Source organism: Staurois parvus, unplaced genomic scaffold (genome assembly GCF_062004578.1).
Source record: "Staurois parvus isolate SC_StPar_1 unplaced genomic scaffold, SC_StPar_1.0 ptg000818l, whole genome shotgun sequence".
NCBI classification, from domain to species: Eukaryota; Metazoa; Chordata; class Amphibia; order Anura; family Ranidae; genus Staurois; species Staurois parvus.
The window spans coordinates 12,213,537-12,237,103 of NW_028318614.1; the positions used below are offsets into that span (position 1 = coordinate 12,213,537).

Sequence of the window (23,567 nt, forward strand, 5' to 3'; positions counted from 1 at the left end):
TGACAAATCACAGCAGGTCACATGACAATTGTAAATAATGGATGGCTTCCTTTCATGCCATCCATTGTATCCAATTGTGCTGCTAGCTGTGATTGGTCAAAGCCCATCTCTGTCACGTAATTAGCTGTGGCCAATCACAGCTAATCACAAAAAAAAAACTGAATAAATCGATTTCATTCAGTTAAATGCTTGCTTATAGCAATGAAATTTTTTGCTATAAGCAATTATAATGTGCAAAAAAAATACTGATCATTTCCCCAAAGTAGTAAACTATTATATTTTTTTTTTGTACTGTCACCAGTCAGTGTCTCTGACCACCACCACACCAGTTACACTATATTGCCAAAAGTATTAGGATTCTTGCCTTTACACGCCCATGAACTTTAATGGCATCCCAGTCTTAGTCCGTAGGGTGTAATATTGAGTTGGCCCACCCTCTGCAGCTATAACAGCTTCAACTCTTCTGAGAAGGCTGTCCACAAGGTTTAGGAGTGTGTCTATGGGAATGTTTGACCATTCTTACAGAAGTGCATTTGTGAGGTCAGGCACTGATGTCAGAAGAGAAGGCCTGGCTCGCCTGGCTCGCAGTCTCTACTCTAATTCATCCCAAAAGGTGTGCAGGCCAGTCAAGTTCCTCCACCCCAAACTTGCCCATCCATGTCTTTATGGACCTTGCTTTTTGCATTGGTGCACAGTCATGTTGGAACAGGAAGGGGGTATCCCCAAACTGTTCCCACAAAGTTGGGAACATGAAATTGTCCAAAATGTCTTGGTATGCTGTCTCCTTCAGAGTTCCCTTCACTGGAACTAAGGGGCCAAGCCCCACCCCTGAAAAACAACCCCACACCATAATCCTCCCTCCACCGAACTTTACACTTGGTACAATGAAGTCAGACAAGTACCGTTGTCCTGGCAACTGCCAAACCCAGAGACGTCCATCAGATTGCTAGACAGAGAAGCGTCATTCATCACTCCAGAGAATACAACTCTATTGCTCTAGAGTCCAGTGGTGGCGTGCTTTACACCACTGCATCCAACGCTTTGCAGTGCACTTGGTGATGTAAGGCTTAGATGCACCTGCACGGCCATGGAAACCCATTCCATGAAGCTCTGTGCGTTGACTCCGCCCCGGGGTGGACTGACCATTTGGAAAATCAGGCACTGCCCGAGGGCTCGGGGTCAGTAGGGGGAGCCATGAGATGCCCCTGGTACCTTTTTCATAGGCTTTTTTGAGTTTGGGCAAGGACACAGGGGCCCCATGATCCCCTATTGCCCGAAGGCCCCATGAGTTGTCAGTCTGCCCCTGCTCCACCCTGTCATTTTACTGTACGTTTCCTACCACTTTGTGACTGAATTGCTGTTGTTCCCAGTTGCTTCCACTTTGTTATAATACCACTAACAGTTGACCATGGATTATTTAGTAGCAAGGACATTTCACGGATGGACTTATTGCACAGGTGGCAACCTATCACGGTACTACGCTTGAATTCACTGAGCTCCTGAGAGCGACCCATTCTTTCACAAATGTCTGTAGAAGCAGTCTGCATGCCTATGTGCTTGATTTTATACACCTGTGGCTATGGAAGTGATTGGAACACCTGAATCCAGTGATTTGGAGGGGTGTCCCAATACTTTTGGCAATATAGTGTATATGATGAAGCTGTACTGCATTTGATTTCTTCATTGTCCAAAAAATTATGACAAAAAAATTACAACTTCAAAAAACTCAACAAGCCTCTTATTAAATACATCACACTGTCTATTTTCCAAAACTAGGTCATTTGGGGGATATCGGTACTGTCCTGACATTTTTGGGCCTCAAGAAATTTGATCGGCCGTCAGTACGTCAGTATTGATCGATTTATATCTATATAAAATATATTAGATATATGCCATAGTTTGTGGGCTCTATAATGTTCCTACAGACTAAATAATAAACACTAATTTGGGTTATTTTCATCAAAGAAATGTACCTGAATACATTTTGGCCTAAATTTATGAAGAACAATTATTTATTTGCTAATTTTTATAACAGAGACAAAGAAAAACTTTGGTCGGTTTTAGTTTATTTTGCAAAAACCAGTTCTGATTAAATACCACAAAAAGAAAACTCTATTTATGTAAACAAAATGATAAAAATTTAGTTTGGTTACAGCATTTGCATTCAACGTGCAAGGTGTTGAAAGCTGAAAATTGGCCTGGCCAGGAAGGGGGTAAAAGTGCCTGGTATTGAAATGGTTAATTGACATCATTCACTTTGTCCCAAAAGCTCTGGACAATCCAAAATGATGTATTATATAATGTCTTCGTGCTGCAAGTTATACATTTTTTATGACTTTACAAAATGAACACCTTATAAAAATGGCAGTTGAATCAACTGAATGAGAAGCACTGCTATTTGGCCAAATGCCATATTACATATACAGGAATATATGAACAACAATGACCACACTATAGTAACATTTGAATTGGTGTTGAATAAAGTGTTTGACAAGGTTCTGCAGAAACTATAAACTTCTAGAAAGTCAAGTTTAAACAGCGTAGAAACGTACTTAGTCTTGTACACATCAAAGGTGTTAAATAGAAACCAAATGGGAAGTTTTAAAATAATTTACACAAAACTCAAAACTTTAAACAAATACTGTAGCAAGTAAAGTCCTAATGTGAATAACATATCTAGAATTAAATGAATGACTTCAAGAGACAGCAGAAAAGGAGAGCAATGAAAAATCGAAAGACAATGTGTGTTATTAGCACTTTGTGCATTTTTATAGGGTATTTTTGGAGCATCATCATTCATTTGAATGGGCCTCCTTATGCTCCAAAAATATGCTAAAGAAGCTCATGCACCAAATTTTGGCAGTGAGCCAAGTATGTTTTGCAGTAAGCGTTTTTGTGCTTTTTCACTCATTTGGCACACGGAAAATGCACTGCAAAATGAGCGACTGCTACCCGCGTTTGGTTTGCCAATAAGACATAATGACACTGCAACCGCGTCACAGTTTTAGTTTGCTTTTTGTGCATTTCAAGAAACCTGCCAGAAACTGCTATGCCCAGATGTAAATGGGACCTAAATGTACCAATACTATATGAATGATAAAGAATGTTAAAAAAAAAAACTTTAAAAAAGGAAGAAATCAAGTTATTACAAATAGAGATGAGCGAATTATTCAAAAATTCGATTCGGCTGATTCGGCGAATTCGCGGAATAAATTCGATTCGAGTCGAATATATTCGCTGCGAATTTAACTTATAAAAAGGGTGTTTCTAGGCTTCAGAGAGCCTTTATATTAGTGCAGAACACTGTACCTTTAATTTAAATGCCCTTGGAGTCTGCTGGGGAAGAGAAATAATACTGTCAGTCAGTATGACATGCAGATGAGTGCCGTCGATCTTAGAATCACCGCACACTTCACTCATTTGGGCAGTCACGGGGCCAAAACCAGAGTGTGGAGCCACAGTGTGGCGGTGGAGGCAGCAGCAATGGGAGGCCATACAGCACCCTATGAAAAAATGGAACCCACCAGCAGTGTGAGGAGACCTGAAAGTGGCACATGGCAGAGTGTGGCGATGGAGACAGCAGCAATGGGAGGCCGTACAGGGACCCATGACACACTCTGGACCTGGCAGCAGCATGAGGAGGCGGTACAGGGGCCCATGACAGATTACGGGCCTGGCAGCAGCATGAGGAGTCGGTACGGGGGCCCATGGCAGATTACGGGCCTGGCAGCAGCAATGGGAGGCCATACAGCACCCTATGACAAAATGGAACCCACCAGCAGTGTGAGGAGACCTGAAAGTGGCACATGGCAGAGTGTGGCGATGGAGACAGTAGCAATGGGAGGCCGTACAGGGACCCATGACACACTCTGGACCTGGCAGCAGCATGAGGAGGCGGTACAGGGGCCCATGACAGATTACGGGCCTGGCAGCAGCATGAGGAGTCGGTACGGGGGCCTATGGCAGATTACGGGCCTGGCAGCAGCAATGGGAGGCCGTACAGGGACCCATGACACACTCTGGACCTGGCAGCAGCATGAGAAGGCGGTACAGGGGCCCATGACAGATTACGGGCCTGGCAGCAGCATGAGGAGGCGGTACGGGGGCCCATGGCAGATTACGGGCCTGGCAGCAGCAATGGGAGGCCCGTAATCTGCCAGCACCCTATGACAAAATGGAACCCACCAGCAGTGTGAGGAGACCTGAAAGTGGCACATGGCAGGGTGTGGCGATGGAGACAGCAGCAATGGGAGGCCGTACAGGGACCCATGACACACTCTGGACCTGGCAGCAGCATGAGGAGGCGGTACAGGGGCCCATGACAGATTATGGGCCTGGCAGCAGCATGAGGAGTCGGTACGGGGGCCCATGGCAGATTACGGGCCTGGCAGCAGCAATGGGAGGCCATACAGCACCCTATGACAAAATGGAACCCACCAGCAGTGTGAGGAGACCTGAAAGTGGCACATGGCAGAGTGTGGCGATGGAGACAGCAGCAATGGGAGGCCGTACAGGGACCCATGACACACTCTGGACCTGGCAGCAGCATGAGGAGGCGGTACAGGGGCCCATGACAGATTACGGGCCTGGCAGCAGCATGAGGAGTCGGTACAGGGGCCCATGGCAGATTACGGGCCTGGCAGCAGCAATGAGAGGCCGTACAGGGACCCATGACACACTCTGGACCTGGCAGCAGCATGAGGAGGCGGTACAGGGGCCCATGACAGATTACGGGCCTGGCAGCAGCATGAGGAGTCGGTACGGGGGCCCATGGCAGATTACGGGCCTGGCAGCAGCAATGGGAGGCCCGTAATCTGCCAGCACCCTATGACAAAATGGAACCCACCAGCAGTGTGAGGAGACCTGAAAGTGGCACATGGCAGAGTGTGGCGATGGAGACAGCAGCAATGGGAGGCCGTACAGGGACCCATGACACACTCTGGACCTGGCAGCAGCATGAGGAGGCGGTACAGGGGCCCATGACAGATTACGGGCCTGGCAACAGCATGAGGAGTCGGTACGGGGGCCCATGGCAGATTACGGGCCTGGCAGCAGCAATGGGAGGCCCGTAATCTGCCAGCACCCTATGACAAAATAGAACCCGCCAGCAGTGTGAGGAGACCTGGAAGTGGCACATGGCAGAGTGTGGCGATGGAGACAGCAGCAATGGGAGGCCGTACAGGGACCCATGACACACTCTGGACCTGGCAGCAGCATGAGGAGGCGGTACAGGGGCCCATGACAGATTACGGGCCTGGCAGCAGCATGAGGAGTCGGTATGGGGGCCCATGGCAGATTACGGGCCTGGCAGCAGCAATGGGAGGCCGTACAGGGACCCATGACACACTCTGGACCTGGCAGCAGCATGAGGAGGCGGTACAGGGGCCCATGACAGATTACGGGCCTGGCAGCAGCATGAGGAGTCGGTACGGGGGCCCATGGCAGATTACGGGCCTGGCAGCAGCAATGGGAGGCCCGTAATCTGCCAGCACCCTATGACAAAATGGAACACACCAGCAGTGTGAGGAGACCTGAAAGTGGCACATGGCAGAGTGTGGCGATGGAGACAGCAGCAATGGGAGGCCGTACAGGGACCCATGACACACTCTGGACCTGGCAGCAGCAAGAGGAGGCGGTACAGGGGCCCATGGCAGAGTGGCGAAGCGTAAGCAGCTTAAATTGAAGGCCATACAGAGGCCTATGTTAAAAATAATAACATGTTTGGGGCATGATTCATGGCGGATTTAGTCAGTTGTGTCAGGAACTGGTGGTTTGAAATCCAGACTAATCCATGCCTGATTCATTTTCACAAACGTGAGTCTCTCCACACTTTGGGTGGACAGTCGTGTCCTCCGCGGAGTTACAATACCTCCTGCCGCACTAAACACGCGCTCCGATGCCACGCTACTGGCCGGGCATGACAGCCTTTCAAGGGCAAATTCAGCTAGTTGGGGCCAAAGGTCAAGTTTCGTTGCCCAGTAGTCAAGGGGATTGTCTACCTCGGTTGGCAGGGTGCTGTCCAAGTAGGCCCAAGCCTGTTGTTTGAGGTCCTGCTCCAGGTCCACCTGATGCTGCTGCTGCTGCGGCTGGTTAGTAGTTTCCTCACTGCGCTGGTGAAGAAAGCTACTCATCATCGACTGCAGACTGAGGCAGCCGCTGCTGGTGGAGCTGCCACTGCTCCTACCACCCCACCCCTCCCCTGCTGCCATGGCAGCGGAACGCGAGCGCACAGGGCCCACAGTATCTGAGGATGGAAGTTGGCGCACAAAGGCAGAGACCAACTGACTACATAGGTGGTTTTTATAGTACGTTATTTTGGCCTCCCTCTCAGCAGGTGTGAAAAAGGCCACCATTTTTGAACGGTAGCGAGGGTCCAACAAGGTGGACAGCCAAAAGTCATCCCTCTGTCTGATGGTTATTATTCGGCTGTTGCTACGCAAGCAACCGAGCATGCTATGGGCCATTTGTGCCAAGGAATGCGAGGGACTCCCTGCCTCCATCTCCACAGCATACTGCCACGGTGCGTCTGGGTCCTCTGTCTCCTCCTCCTCCTCTACCAGATGCTCCTGCTCCTCCACTCCTGTCCGCTGAGTGGAAAAACCACCCATTTCACTCAATAATTCCTGAGCACCAATGTCCTCCTCTACCTCCTCCTCTTCTTCCTGTCCTGCCCCCACAGGGGTCATGTGGCATTGAGATCTGTGCGCCACGTCTACCGCACCCTGACCAGCCATTGTTAACAGCATTTGTTCCAGGACGTGCAACAGAGGAATGACGTTGTTCATCCCATAGTCCTGCCGACTCACGAATAGCGTGGCCTCCTCAAAGGGCCTGAGCAAGCGGCAGGTGTCACGCATGAGCTGCCAATGGCTGACATCTAAGTTACACAGGGGAGTACCTTTATCCGCTTGTAACATCAGGAAATCGGTGATGGTCTTTCGCTGTTCGTAAAGGCGGTCTAACATATGTAGGGTTGAATTCCACCTTGTTGCAACGTCGCAGATCAGGCGATGCTGTGGAATTCCGTTCTGCCGCTGCAGCTCAAGGAGGGTGTGCTTTGCGGTGTAGGAATGGCTGAAATGCATGCAAAGTTTACGTGACATTTTAAGGATGTCTTGCAGTGGGATGGTGGATTTTAGGAACCGCTTGACAACCAGATTGAACACGTGAGCCATGCATGGTGCATGGCACAACCTTCCTTGACGCAGAGCAGACACCATGTTCTTTCCGTTGTCGGTCAACATGGTTCTGATTTTCAGTTTGCGCGGAGACAGCCATCTGTCGATTTCTCTGTTCATTACACTCAGAAGTTCCTCCCCTGTGTGACTACGTTCGCCAAGGCATACCAGGTGCAGCACAGTGTGACACCGTTGCGCCCTGCACATGTGATATGCCGGTCGGGTAATGGGACTTGGCACGGGGGTGGCGGCTGAGGACACGGCGGAAGAAGAGGTGGTAGAGGCAGACATCTTTGCTGGACCAAGGACGTGCAAACGTGGAGGCAAAAGCGGCGTGACCTGTCCAAGTTGCTGGTGCGGCTGTGCCGGCACCACGTTCACCCAGTGGGCCGTAAATGACATGTACTGTCCCTGACCGTAGTTACAGCTCCACACGTCGGCGCTGCCGTGCACTTTGGCAGAGACCGACATGCTCAAAGACTGGCCCACCATCTCTTCTACATGTGAATGCAGGGCTGACACTGCCTTTTTGGCGAAGAAATGCCGGCTTGGCACTCTCCACCGCGGCTCGGCACAAGCCATCATTTCTCGGAAAGGTGCTGAGTCCACCACTTGGAAAGGGAGGGACTGCAGCACCAGCAACTTGGACAGGAGGACGTTCAGCTTCTGCACTGACGGGTGCGTGCTCGCAAACTGTTGTCTCTTGGAAACGGATTCCAAGAAAGACTGCTGACGTGAAGAGGAGTAGCAGGAGAAGGAGCATCTGAACGAGCGGAAGATGCCAACGAGCGACAACTCCCCTCAGCAGAGGTGTTGGAGCCTTGACTGGCTGATAGAGGGCGATTGACGTCGGGTGACGGAGCAAGTAACGGAGCGGGTGATGGAGCGGGGGCTGGGGCAGGCAGAACCGCCGTATCTTTATCACGGTTTTCCCAGGCCACCGAATGGCGACGCTGCATATGCTGACGCAACGCTGTAGTCCCAACATGGGCCCCCTGGCCACGCTTGACTTTCTGGCCACATAGTCGACATACGGCTACGTTTACTTCCTCGGGCGGCTTGACGAAAAATTGCCACACCGCCGAGTAGGAAACTTTGCCCCCGCTACTCCTCACTGGCTGACTGATACTTCCTCCGTGCACACCGGCACCACTACTGGCCGTGGTGGTAGGCTGCAGTGGAGCTGGTGCTCTACTCCGTGGCCGTTTGCCTCCACTGACACTGCTGCGACCCTGCTGCCTCCTGGGCAACCCACCGACTGTTTTGCTCGCTGCCAAGCTGGCACCCTCTTCTCCTGATGATGCGGAAGCAATAGCCTGATGACGACGAGGCTGCCAAGTGCGATCAGCCTCATCATCATCAATTAGGGTCTCCGCCTCACTACTAGCCCCCTCGGCTGCGTGTGGGTCAGGAGACAGACCTGTCTCTAGACCGGCTACCGAGCCACTCTCCTCGCCAGTACTTCTTCGCCTGGCTGCTGAAGAGGCGGATGTCTCCCCCCGTTCCTGACCGCCCTCTGTTAGCTCTTCCTCACTGTACAGTGGGGCTGAGCCCACAGCATGCGATACTTCGCTTGGTGAGGGAACACCAAAGGACAGGGGCAGGTAGAGGACACGTGATTTCAGTGGGCTTGCTCCCGGGCCATGCCAACTAACGGTTGTGTCTGACGTACCCACCGACCGTTGGCTGTAGATGTCAGAGGTGACCTGGGAAGAGGAAGACGACCGAGCCAACCAATCGATGACGGCAGGGTTGTCGGTGGAGACACGACCGCTGGATGACACCGGGAGCACTGGCCTCTGGCTGCGACTAGTGCTGCCTCGACCCATTTCCTCTGCTGCCACTTCTGCTCGCTCCTGAAACATTGCCTCCTCTGCCACTCCTCTGCGTGTTGTCTGACATACTCTTTAATTCAATGATTCTGTGTCCCTGAGTAACGATTCTGTGTCCCTGAGTAACAATTCTGTGTCCCTGAGTAACAATTCTGTGTCCCTGAGTAACGATTCTGTGTCCCTGAGTAACAATTCTGTGTCCCTGAGTAACAATTCTGTGTAGAAGAACAACAAAAGAGAAGCGCACCAACCTTGCGCATTACCTCAGTAACCAAAATTTATTAAAATAAAAGAATGGTACTCACAAACAGCGAATAAAAACAAGCATGTAAGTCCTCAAAGGGACTTTAGAGGCAAGATGCCAATGCGAATCCCATCATGGAGGAAGCCACTCAGTACAGCTGACGCGTTTCGAAGGACATGCCTTCTTCCTCAGAGCTGGCCAGTAAATTTTGGTTACTGAGGTAATGCGCAAGGTTGGTGCGCTTCTCTTTTGTTGTTCTTCTTCACAGTTTTGTTTGGGCTTCCCCAGCCTTGGTGTGGAGCTGCACGACCTTGTCTATTCCGGTGGTCCCTTCCTTTTTGGAGTTTGATACCATCTACTCACCACCGGCCTGGGTCCCGGAGCGCAGGAGACACTGCATTTGGTTCACTAACAATTCTGTGTCCCTGAGTAACAATTCTGTGTCCCTCAGTAACGATTCTGTGTCCCCCAGTAACAATTCTGTGTCCCTGAGTAACAATTCTGTGTCCTTGAGTAACAATTCTGTGTCCCTGAGTAACGATTCTGTGTCCCTGAGTAACGATTCTGTGTCCCCCAGTAACGATTCTGTGTCCCTCAGTAACGATTCTGTGTCCCTGAGTAACAATTCTGTGTCCCTGAGTAACGATTCTGTGTCCCTGAGTAACGATTCTGTGTCCCTCAGTAACGATTCTGTGTCCCTCAGTAACAATTCTGTGTCCCTGAGTAACGATTCTGTGTCCCTGAGTAACGATTCTGTGTCCCTCAGTAACGATTCTGTGTCCCTGAGTACCGATTCTGTGTCCCTGAGTAACGATTCTGTGTCCCTGAGTAACGATTCTGTGTCCCTCAGTAACGATTCTGTGTCCCTGAGTAACGATTCTGTGTCCCTGAGTAACAATTCTGTGTCCCTGAGTAACGATTCTGTGTCCCTCAGTAACAATTCTGTGTCCCTCAGTAACAATTCTGTGTCCCTGAGTAACGATTCTGTGTCCCTGAGTAACAATTCTGTGTCCCTGAGTAACAATTCTGTGTCCCTGAGTAACGATTCTGTGTCCCTCAGTAACAATTCTGTGTCCCTCAGTAACAATTCTGTGTCCCTGAGTAACAATTCTGTGTCTGTCCCTGAGTAACAATTCTGTGTCCTTGAGTAACAATTCTGTGTCCCTGAGTAACGATTCTGTGTCCCTGAGTAACGATTCTGTGTCCCTCAGTAACGATTCTGTGTCCCTGAGTAACAATTCTGTGTCCCTGAGTAACGATTCTGTGTCCCTGAGTAACGATTCTGTGTCCCTCAGTAACGATTCTGTGTCCCTCAGTAACAATTCTGTGTCCCTGAGTAACGATTCTGTGTCCCTGAGTAACGATTCTGTGTCCCTCAGTAACGATTCTGTGTCCCTGAGTAACGATTCTGTGTCCCTGAGTAACGATTCTGTGTCCCTGAGTAACGATTCTGTGTCCCTGAGTAACGATTCTGTGTCCCTCAGTAACGATTCTGTGTCCCTGAGTAACGATTCTGTGTCCCTGAGTAACAATTCTGTGTCCCTGAGTAACGATTCTGTGTCCCTCAGTAACAATTCTGTGTCCCTGAGTAACAATTCTGTGTCCCTGAGTAACGATTCTGTGTCCCTGAGTAACAATTCTGTGTCCCTGAGTAACGATTCTGTGTCCCTCAGTAACAATTCTGTGTCCCTGAGTAACAATTCTGTGTCCCTGAGTAACAATTCTGTGTCTGTCCCTGAGTAACAATTCTGTGTCCCTGAGTAACAATTCTGTGTCCCTGAGTAACAATTCTGTGTCCCTGCGTAACAATTCTGTGGCCCTGAGTAACGATTCTGTGTCCCTCAGTAACAATTCTGTGTCCCTGAGTAACAATTCTGTATCCCTGAGTAACAATTCTGTGTCCCTGAGTAACGATTCTGTGTCCCTCAGTAACAATTCTGTGTCCCTGAGTAACAATTCTGTGTCTCTGAGTAACAATTCTGTGTCTGTCCCTGAGTAACAATTCTGTGTCCCTGAGTAACAATTCTGTGTCCCTGAGTAACGATTCTGTGTCCCTGAGTAACAATTCTGTGTCCCTGAGTAACAATTCTGTGTCTGTCCCTGAGTAAAGATTCTGTGTCCCTGAGTAACAATTCTGTGTCCCTGAGTAACAATTCTGTGTCCCTGAGTAACGATTCTGTGTCCCTAAGTAACGATTCTGTGTCCCTAAGTAACGATTCTGTGGCCCTAAAGTCTCTGTGGCCCTAACTCTGTCCCTAATACACAGAGGTCTGTCTCTCTTGAATGACCGGAGGCTAATGGAGAATTCTAAGATGGCCGCGATTTATAGCTCCACCATTACACAGTGCTGGCTGGCTGGCTGCTGATTGGCTAATGCGATCACATGTCATGAATGAATGCATTATGGGTCAGCGCGCCTTGTCTGCGCGCCTTCCCAGAGATCCCCGCTCCGTCGCCACACATGTCGCCGCCATTTTTGGGAAAATTCGATTCGTGCATCCGAAGTTTGCTAATTTTCGGATTCGGCGCGAATCGAATATTTCCTAATCTTCAAAACGAATTCCACTTCGTCATGTTCGATTCGCTCATCTCTAATTACAAACTAAAAGTAAATAACAAAGAAGTTAAAGCGGTTGAAAGGCTAAAGGTTTATCTGAGTTTAATTTCGATCCAGTGTCAAGTGCTGTGCCTGAGAGCAGCATTGCTGCTCTCTCTCTCCTTACTGGCTCAGAGGCAGCATTATAGCCATTGGCTCCTGCTGCGGTCAATCAAATCCAGTGAGGAGGGACTGGGAGGTGGGGCTGAGTCGCACTTTGTGGGAGTGAGCCTGCACATCTGGTCTCATAGCAAGCACTTGATATGAGGACAGACACAACAGGAGGAGCTTACAATGCAGGGACCCCAGAAAAGTTGGTTCAAGGCCATTTGAAGGTAAGTAGAACACGTTTGTTATTTTATTATAACAATTAGCCTTTAGTAATGCTTTAACTGATGCTTATGCCCAAGAAGAGGTGGAAACAGCAAATATCGACAAAAGGAAATCCTTAATGCGTTTCACACTAAACACACTTGCTCATAAGGCCATTATGACCACTGAGGGCAGCTACCAGGTAACTGCCTGATAGGAATGAATGATTTACCTCCCCACTGATCGTAGCTTTGAGAAGAGTAAGATCAGTGGGAGTTTAAAAAGCCACCTGTCAACATTGATGTTGAAAGTAATTAGTTATGGATCTTTATGATTATTAACCACAAGTTTTATTTTCCAACTGGATTATCTGGATTTTCCAACGGTTTTAAAGATTTTAAAGCAGTTGTTTTAATTAATAACCATGTTATATAAGGTGTGATAATTTAATTCCCGTAATAGACTGTAAAAAAATGTTTGCTTACCTGTACTTGCATAGTATCTTTGTCACGGGACACTAGATGTCTGGAATGTCATCAAATCTGTGTCCTTTTAAAGACTTTTCTACATTTTGAAAACTGCCAAAAGTTGCAGGGTGTTAAGTCAAGGGATTAAGGTGGTTGGTCAAGTTTTAGAATGGATTTCTGGGCCAGGAACTTGAACATCATGTGCAGGAGCATTGTCATGGTGGAGAATCCACTTGTCAGGCCAGAGTTCTGATCTCTTCCTCCAAACATTTTCAGAATTTCCAAGTAACAACCATTGTACTATCTTCTATGAACTCACAGTGGACTATCCTCTTGTGATAAAAAAAAATGGCAGCATGGTTTTGAACTGAGAATGAGACGTGCATGCTTTCTTCGGGAAAGGTGAATTGTTTGTTTTCTCGCCCCTTCTTGGAAACAGCAAAATTCACAGGGTGCTTACTCAGGGAATTAGGTGGTTGGTCAAGTTTTGGAATGGATTTCTGGGCCAGGAACTCGAACAGTTAACGTATCATGTGCAGGAGCATTGTCATGGTGGAGAATCCACTCGTCACGCTAGAGTTTTTGTGTCTTCCTTCAAACCTTTTCAGAATTTCCAAGTAACAATGTTGATAACCATTGTACTATGTTCTATGAACTCATAATGGACTATCCCCTTGTTATAAAATAAACACAGCAGCATAGTTTTGAACTGAGAACGAGACATGCATGCTTTCTTCAGGCAAGGTGAATTCTTTGTTTTCCCGCCCCTCCTTAAACCACTTATGCCATCCAAAAACATATATTTCTTCATGGAATGTTCCCTATAAGCTTGTAGTAACCGAGCTAAAGTTTCCCTCGCACTTTTGCCAATATTCACGCAACATTTGATGTTAATCCTCTGCTCCAGATTCCTATCACTCATTTTCTGCAAACAGCACTATGCACACACATGTTATTTCTTCTACTACTTCATAAAGACTAAGTCAACTGGTCTGTGACCCATGCGAATGCAAGTTAGAACATGTGAGAACATGCTTAAGTGCAAGTGGCTGTGTGACTCACCACCATAGTGCTTGGCTGTGGGTTATTCTGGCAATTACATTTTCACACCTTGTACTTGCCTGTTCTGTGCAATGGTATAGCACAGAGCAGCCCTTAACCTATGTCTGGGGTCCCCTGCCAGCCATCTTGGCTCCCCTCTTCTGTGTCTTCCCCCTTGGCAAGTGTCTTGCTATAGGAGCAGATGTTTGGGTGGTGTGTTTCAATAGACAAAGCATGGTTTGGCCCCTGTCCGCCAACTCTCTAGTCACATGATATGACTGACAGCAGCTGCAGCCAATGACTCCCATTGCTGTCAGTGAAGCTTGTGTGAGAAGGAAGAAAGAAGAGAAGAACTGAAGCCAGGAACAGCGGTGGATCAATACAGGTCTGATGTAAGTGTTTGGGGGGGGCTTGGGAGGGTGCTGATATTGTTAGATGTTTTTACCTTAATGCAGAGGTAAAAAACCTTTTGCCTTTACAGCCACTTCAAAGATCCTACCCATAATTTGTAACCACTTCAAGTCCAGACACTTTCACCCCCTTCCTGTCCAGGCCAATTTTCAGCTTTCAGTGCTATCACGCTTTGAATGACAATTGCGCGGTCATACAACACTGTACCCATATGAATCTTTTAGCATTTTTTTGAGACAGATATAACTTTATTTTGGTGGTATTTATTCACCACTGGGATTTAAATTTTTTTGCTATATAAATGAAAAATTCCAAACATTTTGAAACAAAAGTGTTTTTCTTATAACATTTTGCAAATAAATAATCTTTCTTCATAAATCTTGGCCAAAATGTATTCATCTATCTTTTTAGTAAAAAAAAACCCCAAATTAGTTTATAACCAAAAATTATAATTAAAAAAAAAAAATTTTTACATTTTTTTTTTTTAATATTAATATTTATGTTTTGTTTTGTTTTTTTACATACTGTCACCCCAGCAGTACAATGTCACCATAGTGACACTGTACTACTTGTGTGGGGTAATGAAGATTTTTTTTTTTCTACACTAATTGCTTTTACACCCATAAAGGCTGTAAAAGCAATCATTTCTCCTTCTCTCTGGCTGCATTCTTGCAGCCATTGAGAAATACTGTGTGAGCTGTGATTGGTCCCAGCTTGTCACATGGTGCAAGGCTGTTGTGAATAGCCTTGTACCATGTGACCTCTGTGATCATTCACAGATTTCACATGTAGTAAGCAATGATGTCAGAAGTGACATCTTGCTTACTACTATTCATGTGATCGCTGATTGGACCTCACACAGAGGTCCTGTACAGTGGACACAGTGGAACACCAATCACAGTATGGGACCTCCGGATCGTGGTGCCGCGCGCTCCTAGGGAGCGCACACAGGCAGGGAAGCGGGGAGGACGTTTATAAATGGCCACCCGCTTCTGCAATGCTCCCGTCTGGCTGTTTATGTACATGGGCCGGACTGGAAGTGGTTAAGAAATACATTTTTAGATTTGAATGTTTCATGTAACATGTGAGGTAATTACCCATTTACTCTTATCACTTTTTCACAGTTTTTATGTGAAATTTAGCACTGTGGCCTTGACTTTACTGTAATTTGTTGTTTGTTCTTTTTAAGGGGGTTCTTTTTTCATACACGCTGGCTCTGCCGTACTTGTTTGTATGAGTGGTAAGAAAACTAGACTGTAAGCTCCGCTAGGCAGGTGTGGCATGTAGCATTCTCTGTAAATCAGAAAAGTGCTTGTGCTGTCTAATTGTGAACGTTTCAGCCTTTTGATTTCTTTGATATTGTATAGATTTCAACATTTCCAGGTAACCTTGTCTAAAAGCCAATTACCTTTACCATGACATCTTTGTAAATAATCCCAATGTGTCAATAAATTCCATGGCTATCTTTTGCCTGTTATCTGGCAGCCTAGTTCATAATATAAACTCTGCAAATCAAACAAATGCATATATATCACTTGCAGTGTACAGCCACATATTCTGATGTAGTTACAGTAAGTTAAGCTTAGTGTGGAGCTTCAGCAGCTGGACAGCGCATCATTTTACTGTAGCATGCATTTCCACAAAACGTCTTCCAGAAGCATGCTGCCTATATCAGTTGATGTGACAGATTGCTGAACATAATGGAAAGGGACTTACAGTCAAATCTTTAGACACAGAGCTTCATTTTGTGTAAAATGGATCCATGGGGCATCTTTAATCAAGTGACAACTGCTATGTCACATAGATCACCTAGCTGACCTTGTGAACAAATACCCTCATTAGTGCATTAGTAGTCCCATAGACTATTAAACTGTATGCAAACCACAACTTCTGTTATTTGCTGTATTTTGGTCTGTTTTGTATACCATCAACAATATTTTGTAATATTTTGTGATACTGTATATGTTCAATAAGTGCATACAATACTGGCACCCCTACATGCCCCCCCCCCCCCCCCTCTATTGTAGAGCGCTGAGCAAACCCTTTGGCGCTATATAAGCTCGATGTAATAATAATAGTAATAATAATAGTTATCTCGTGCGTTGATAACTTCCTGTGTTCTCTGGCTCTCCTGCACTGCTATTAGCATTGTTCCATTCATGCTGTTTTATGTTATCAAGAAGAACAATCCTTCTTTGCAATCTTTGATCAACTTTTTCTCTTTCATCCATGTCCAGGTAGATTAGCTACAGTGTCATGGGCTGTAAACTTCCTGATAATGTTCCACACAGAGGACACAGGAACATTAAGATCTCTGGAGAGAGACTTGTAACCTTGAGATTGTCTATGATTTCCCACAATTTTTGTTCTTATATCCTTGGACAATTCTTTGGTGCTCTTTCTCTTCTCCATGCTCCATGTGGCACACAGAGACACACAACAGTTTCAGTCAATTTTCACCATTTTAACTGGTTGCCAGTGTGATTTGTATATTTTGAGCACCTGTTCATTGATACAGGTGAGTTTATTTACAAATTACAGGAGCATCACAAACTTGGAATGCAATTATTTCTTACAATTTTGAGATGGTGCCGATAATTCTGTCCAGTCCATTTTTGGAGTTTTGTGTGGAATGTGTCTGATTTGGCTTTTTGTTTCTCCACTTTTATGTGTCATACCAGTACAAACAAAAGAAATAAACATTAGAATGCTTAAACATTTGTAATTGCAACAATTTTCTGGGCGAAGTGGTGCATTATCTGACAGAAATGCAGGGGTGCTAATATTTATGGCCATGACTGTAAGGACTGATTAGTTGCAATATATGCATTTTTTTCCCTTGGGTTTAGATAAGCATTAAAAGGCAACTCATATACAAATAAAACAGCTGAGAGATCCCTGCAAGAGCCAAATAAGCCCATCACATGTTAAAGCGGTTCTTCACTCTAGGAAAAAAAAATTAAAAGTCTGCAACTACAAATCCTGTAGCTTCTGACTTTTAATAAGGACACTTATCTGTCCAGGGATTCAACGCCATCCTCACCCGGGCTGGATCTTCAATAGCATTTGGGTTCCCAGTGCCGGCATCCTAATTGTGGGCAGCATGCTATGCTGCTTTTGACTTCACTGATGGCTGCCCACTGAACATGAGCAAGTTGTACTGCACTTTGTCAATGATCCCGCAGTCTTCTGGGACCTGCAACGTGTCCCAGAAGACTGCGGGGAGGGAGAGGGGGAGGTGAACTTCCACTTGGATCACCTAGTAGAAGCAGGTACTTGTCAAAACTAGCTACCTGCTCCCCACCCCCAAAAAATGATATGCCAAATATGGTAGGGGGGGGGAGAGGAAGACTTACAGTGGAACTTCCCCTTTTGGGTGAGGTTCTACTCTAACTGGATAGATAATTAGGTTTAATGAAGTCTAAGCAGCTAGCTTCTACTCCTTGAATTCATTTTAAAATTTAAAACCTAACTCCTGCCAAAAGCCTAACACAGACAGCCATGCAGACTTGACAATTATTTTAATCTCTTCTTATTATGTTCAAAACTGAAATAATTTTGAGTTGGGATGGCCATTAAGGTCAATGAAAATGAAGGAAACAGAAAGCCTTCCTAGTGTGAATAGCAGTGTTGGTAGCAGTGTTGGCCTCAGTTGCCATGTGGCTGGAACGGCAGCTGAGACCAGCACTGCTTTTCACACTGGAGAGGTTGATGCCGCATCTGTTTCCTACATTTTCATTGCCCAGAATTGATGTCAGGACACCGGCTCCCCCATCTGTATACCAGCGGAGTTATTCTCAGATCCCTGGGTTGGAGTGGCACTGTAAGCCCTATTAGTCATTGGGCTGGCCATCAACTTTTTGGAGTGTACATTTACAGACACTAAGGTCAACAGTAATGCAGATAAAACTAACAAAATCATGGTAAATATGGTGCTTGTGCTGGATTTCCATTCTAACATAGTAGCACTAGAGCTAACAGTACACCTCAGCTGTTGAAATCAAAAACTTTAATGGAACAGAAGAAATAGCAAACAGTAATAGCTCAACCCTAAACTCAAACAATGAGTATGTTCAGCAATAGTGACAGTACAGTAACTACATAGCAGCAGCCTGCCTTTGAACTGGAGAGGTCTGTCCCTAGGTCATTCATACTACATACAATATAATGTTCCATTTATAACACTTTCTTTGTTTGCCACGGCAGGATGATTACTGCTAGGGATGAACAAATCTGCCTGGTGGTGGGGATGGGGGGTATTGATATTTGTGAAACCCCAACTTAATCTTGAACGTCACTGCTTCACTAAAGGCTATGTGGAGCAAATGTTGACACTAACTGTTTCCATGTTCATATAATAGGCAACCTATTGTCAAAAAATTGGCATGGGGAGAGGGCACTGCCATAGGGAACAATTAACAAAGCTAAAAAAAAAATCAACATTGTGTGCAAGCTGGGGAAACAGATGACAGGGAAAAACATAATAAATTATGGTTTATATGGCTACACTACTCCTCCTCAGAGAAGTTCTGCAAGCAACTCATTAAAATAGTTTGAGCTACATGACATTAGGGATGGGACCTTTGCATCCTTTCCCTTCTCCTTTATTCGATCAATACTTCTTTATTTGGGTCCATTTCAAAGCCCCTCTCAATTGAGGAGGTTTATGTCCAATGACAATGTTACTTTCCCCAGGAGCCCTCCTGTCTACTATCCTGCCCCTTTTTTTTTTTCCTTTCTTCATGCAAGTATCTAGTCATTTGGTGTTCGAGGCTATATTGTCTGCATTCACCTTTGGTGAAAGGTATGTGCTTGCTCTTCTCTGACTGGTACTTGTTATATGCTACAGCTGTTTTCCTTGTTTTGGAATGCTATTGATTCTATTCATGCCTAGGTATGACAACAATAGCTATGTTGTTCTAAAAGGAAGATACTGGTTATTTTCTTATTTCCCTCTCCCCCCCTTTTTTTTTATATCTGTACTCTAAAAATCTTTTGCTTCAATAAAATATATTCAACCTAAAAGAAATTAACATTGTTGTTGACAAGAAAAATAAAATCTTTAAATTGCTTGTTTGGAAGATGAATTAATCTGTATCATGTTATGGAACAGTAGGATTTTCACAGACAGTGCCAACAATGCTGTTTTCTGGTATCACAAATTCTAGATATCTAAATCTTACTGTCTCTTACTGTGTTTAAAGAATCCAATACTTAGTAGTCTGGCTTTTTTTTTACTTAGATATCTATATCTTTTTTTTTTCTTTTACATTTAGCTTGGCTTGAATACAGCAGCAACATCGCAAGCTGATTAATTTCCATTTAAAAACATGTTTTTAATGTATGTTTTAACTGTAATACTTGAGTCTTTATCCAACAGGCCTGAACTGAGCTGTGGAGGTAGCAGCCACAACAGATCTACAGAGTATAAAAAAGTTATTAAAGAAAAAAAAAAAACACATTTACTTCCTCGGAATTTGTAACACATTCATTATGTCTTGTGAGTTGGCATTGATGTGTCACAGAATTCTCAGAGCCTGTCTTCTCAAACGACAGAGGTCCTGAGAGGAGGAGTCAATACAGAAATCACAGCTTGCAGGAGCAGAAGCTGAAAAGCACGCGGGGAATCCATAAGGCTTTGAAAAGGGATGGCCAGCAGACAGATAGCATTCACAACATGAGAGAGTTTTCCAGTAGTCCTAATTTAGATTGTCAAAAATATCTGTTTTTTGTATTGATATTACAATGTTTTAAAATTAAAGAGTACACTGTGGCCATAGAACTCATTTAAATACATTTCAAAACTGAGTGCATGAAAACACTTTAAAACCATAATCCCTAAACCCTCACCCACACCCAAATCCCCAATTATTCCCAAAATAATCAAAATTTAGATTTTACATGAGTACTTGAATAGGCAGTAAAGACGTAATACCTGAGAGACAATAGCCACATATATCCCTCATTGGTTGGACAGTACAAGGAGCTTGGTTAGCCTGCAATATAAGAGAAAGAGAGTAAACAGTTTTTTTTGAGAGACAATAGCCATGAATATTATACAGTGGCTATACAGTGCAGCTCCAGAAGGCAGCTGGCATCAGCTACCATTTTGACCTACAACAAAAGCTATACTGCAAACATCCCCAAGTCCAGTTTCTGAGTTATGATACAAAAAAACCCCTCATTAATAGAAAAAAATAGCCACAGTGTTGACAATTGAACAGCCAGCTATCAATCAGTAGTTGTAGACAGATATCGGTCCTTAATAGTATTTTGGGTGCTCATTTCTGTGCACATAGGCAAAACACCTAAGGAAATATACTCCAGCACTGCAGGAACTCAAGCATCGTATGGTAAAATAGAAATAGAATAGTAAACCCAACCACTAAACTCTAAAATAAGCTTTAACATGATAATTTTACTTGTAAATACTATTTTTAGTTTAATTGTTATCATTCATGAAAATTACAGCTAGTGATACCAATATAAAGGTCCTTGTTTAGGCTCTTTGTGTTGTGAGGTAACTATATTCTGCCAATATCGGTTATAATTTAAAGCTAACTTTTCATGAAAAAAAATAAAGGAAGATCCATTTTATTGAAAGCCCCCTGCCCCCCAAAATCAAATTTCCTGCAAAGGTGATTTAAAAATAAATTTGATGCTAAAAAAAAAAGAGACAAAAAATACTTACCCTGACCCTTTGGGCTGGGACTGAGGTTGACCATAAGCCCACCAGGTTCTTCTGGACTATGCTAGGCACCGTGGATGGAGTCACACACCCTACGCTTGAGGTACCTTTACTGCATTGCGCTCATCAATGCCCTGGGAAAAGGCAGGGACTACTGTCAGGGAAATTCAACTTTAGGCGGCCCTCCAACTTAGAGATGGCCATAAACTGTGTACACAGAGTGAATAAACTCTCTGGTCAATGCACACCTTGACTGTAACTGCTTGCAATTAGGAGGGACATCCTGAGCCTATGCCGACTCTGCCCATCCAGCGTATCTTTATCACCTCACTCCCAGTGACAGAATGGGGTCCTACCGTACACGTCATGCAAGCACTTTGTCTTTTTACACTCCCATACCTGGTGGCAAGGTTGAGGACCTCTGTAATGCTGATCTGCTCTAGTTGCTATGGGAGACTGACCACTAAGACAGGGAGTCCCTCGCTACTGGAATATGCCTTACCTGGCACAAATACCATGCTTCATGACAGGCTGCTTGTGCTGGTTACTAGACCTCTGTTACTCTTGACAACTACTTGTTTTACTCTGTACCATGGTAACTCTTGCAGAGCCATCTTCATACCCCAATGTGCTTTAACTGACCTAAGCTGCAGATGTGTAAAGTGCCGCTTAATTTCATTATTTCTTTGAATAAATTCAGACCAGGCATGCAAACATTTCAAAGGCTTTACTGTAAAACTTTCCAACAGTAAAGTCACAAGCCAATTCTCTAACTACCACTCCTATCTACAGCTGCCAAGCATACCTGTGCAGGTGAGAGCCCATACATGGCAGTCCATAGTGGCACAGCCCAAGATGCTGCTGTCTTCTGGCAAACCGCAGGTTCCAGCATTCCCCCTATATGAAGGTGGTTGCAGAGTTCAGCAGACAGACTTCGACCGGTCAGGCTAGGACCACTGGTGGTGACCGACCGACTTCCTGGGATCTGGACCTCCTGTTCTTTTTATCACCACACAGGACCAGTGGGCTGGATTCAAGAAGCCCTCAGAAACCACCCAGAAATGGCAGCAATAATTATTAACCCATCTTGCCCCCTGCTGGGGCAGCACACCAACTGACTACAGAGGCAACCTGCCTACAATCCAGTTTCTCATTCTCTCTGGGAGGCACGGGTGTCATCACGTTTCCTCCCCTCTGCCTCCTAGGATATTCAAAATGTATTCCAGTCCATTTCAGGGTATATTCCTATGCAATTTTGAGCACCCAGATATCCCAGGAAGCAGCATGAGGTATGGTGACATCACGTGTGACGCTTGGAAGCGCCAAGGAAAAGCTTTATTTTTTTGTAGGCCATTTGGCTGTGAGGGGTTTTCAGCATAGTGTAGATTTTCAATTTTAATGGAAGGTCTACTTTAAAAAAAAAGGCCTGTGAAAAAAACTATTGAAACCAGCAACAATTAGAAAATTACATCCTGTTAAAAAAACATGCTGCCTGTTATGACTGTAAAGTATATGGATAGGGAGAGGCTGCAAAGAGGCAAAACCCCTCCATCCCCCCACCTCCTAATTCTCCAAGATACACAGCATTTTGTTACCTACTGTACATGACGGTGCACTCTGAAAACCTATCTCTTCAGGGAAGCCCCTGGTCCTGTGCAAGTACTTACCAGAAGAGTTCATCCAATGTGAGGATCCGAGGATCATACAGGAAATGTGACCATGCAGCAACAGGTTGGCTATGGCTGTGCCAAGTTTGGAGGACAGGCCTATGGTGACGTGGAGCATACAAAAGTCATGTGCCATGCGCTAGAGGATATTGAATGCGCTGAGCCTCGCTCTTTTCAGCGTGGGAATAAACCATGTATCAAGTATATAGGTCACTATTTCATCACCACATTGCTGTACTCCTTTTTCTTGGATGCTTTGGAGTAGATCGCTTCTGCCTGGGACACACGGGCACCGCTGAGGGAAAGCTGCTCACTCTGGGAGGTCTGGGCATCTGGTGGTTTGTGGATCTTATATTGCTCATCACAGGAGGGCTCATGCCTAGTGACAACAGCAACTGGTGTACAATATACTGATGCAGACTATCCTTGGGGACACTGCAATCTGTATCAGACTTCCACCCACAGACTCTATTCTGCGAAGACTGATATCACAATATTTCATGTGGTAACACCATGGCATAAAGACAAAACATTGAATGGTTAGTTTACACAGCTGTGCTGATATGTAAGATACAATTCTGTAAATACGTTATATATACAGTATAACAATATTTAATCCTAAACTGTAATAAATGTAATTAGGATGATAATACTTGCAGTATGTGCCCATTCATTAACCCCACAACACTGTAGGTATAAAAGGGTGTTCATGCAAGGTGTAGTATTTATCAGCGATTGATTCTGAGACCACATAGAGAGTAAGTTATTTAGATTCAGGGTTTTTACAACCAGCAGCCATGCAAAACTGAAATATGGGTCTCCTTTTAATGCGTGTATGAGAACAAGCCCAGTCAAGTGTTGAAAGTACTTAAAAAAAATAAAAAAGACACATTGAGGTTTGATAAGTAGATGTTGCTCCTGAATCAATTTTGGTGTTGTAGAATATTGCACACTTGAGGAGGTTGAAAGGATTGTTTCTGCCAATCCCTCCACTGGCTTCCAGTTGCCCAACGGATAAAATTCAAAATGCTAACACTGACGTATAAAGCTGTTCATAATACTGCCCCAAACTACATCATCGATCTTGTCTCCAAATATCACCCAAACCGTACTCTCCTCTCCTCACAAGAC

At 45.2% G+C, this 23,567-nt stretch overlaps 2 pseudogenes; one reads left to right on the top strand and one right to left on the bottom strand.

The window, feature by feature from the left end:
* Positions 1 to 21,287, bottom strand: part of LOC149444085 (uncharacterized) — a 63,331-nt pseudogene extending 42,044 nt beyond the window's left edge.
* Positions 21,286 to 22,915, top strand: LOC149444086 (TM2 domain-containing protein 2 pseudogene; annotated as a pseudogene).
* Positions 22,916 to 23,567: the final 652 nt, after the last annotated feature.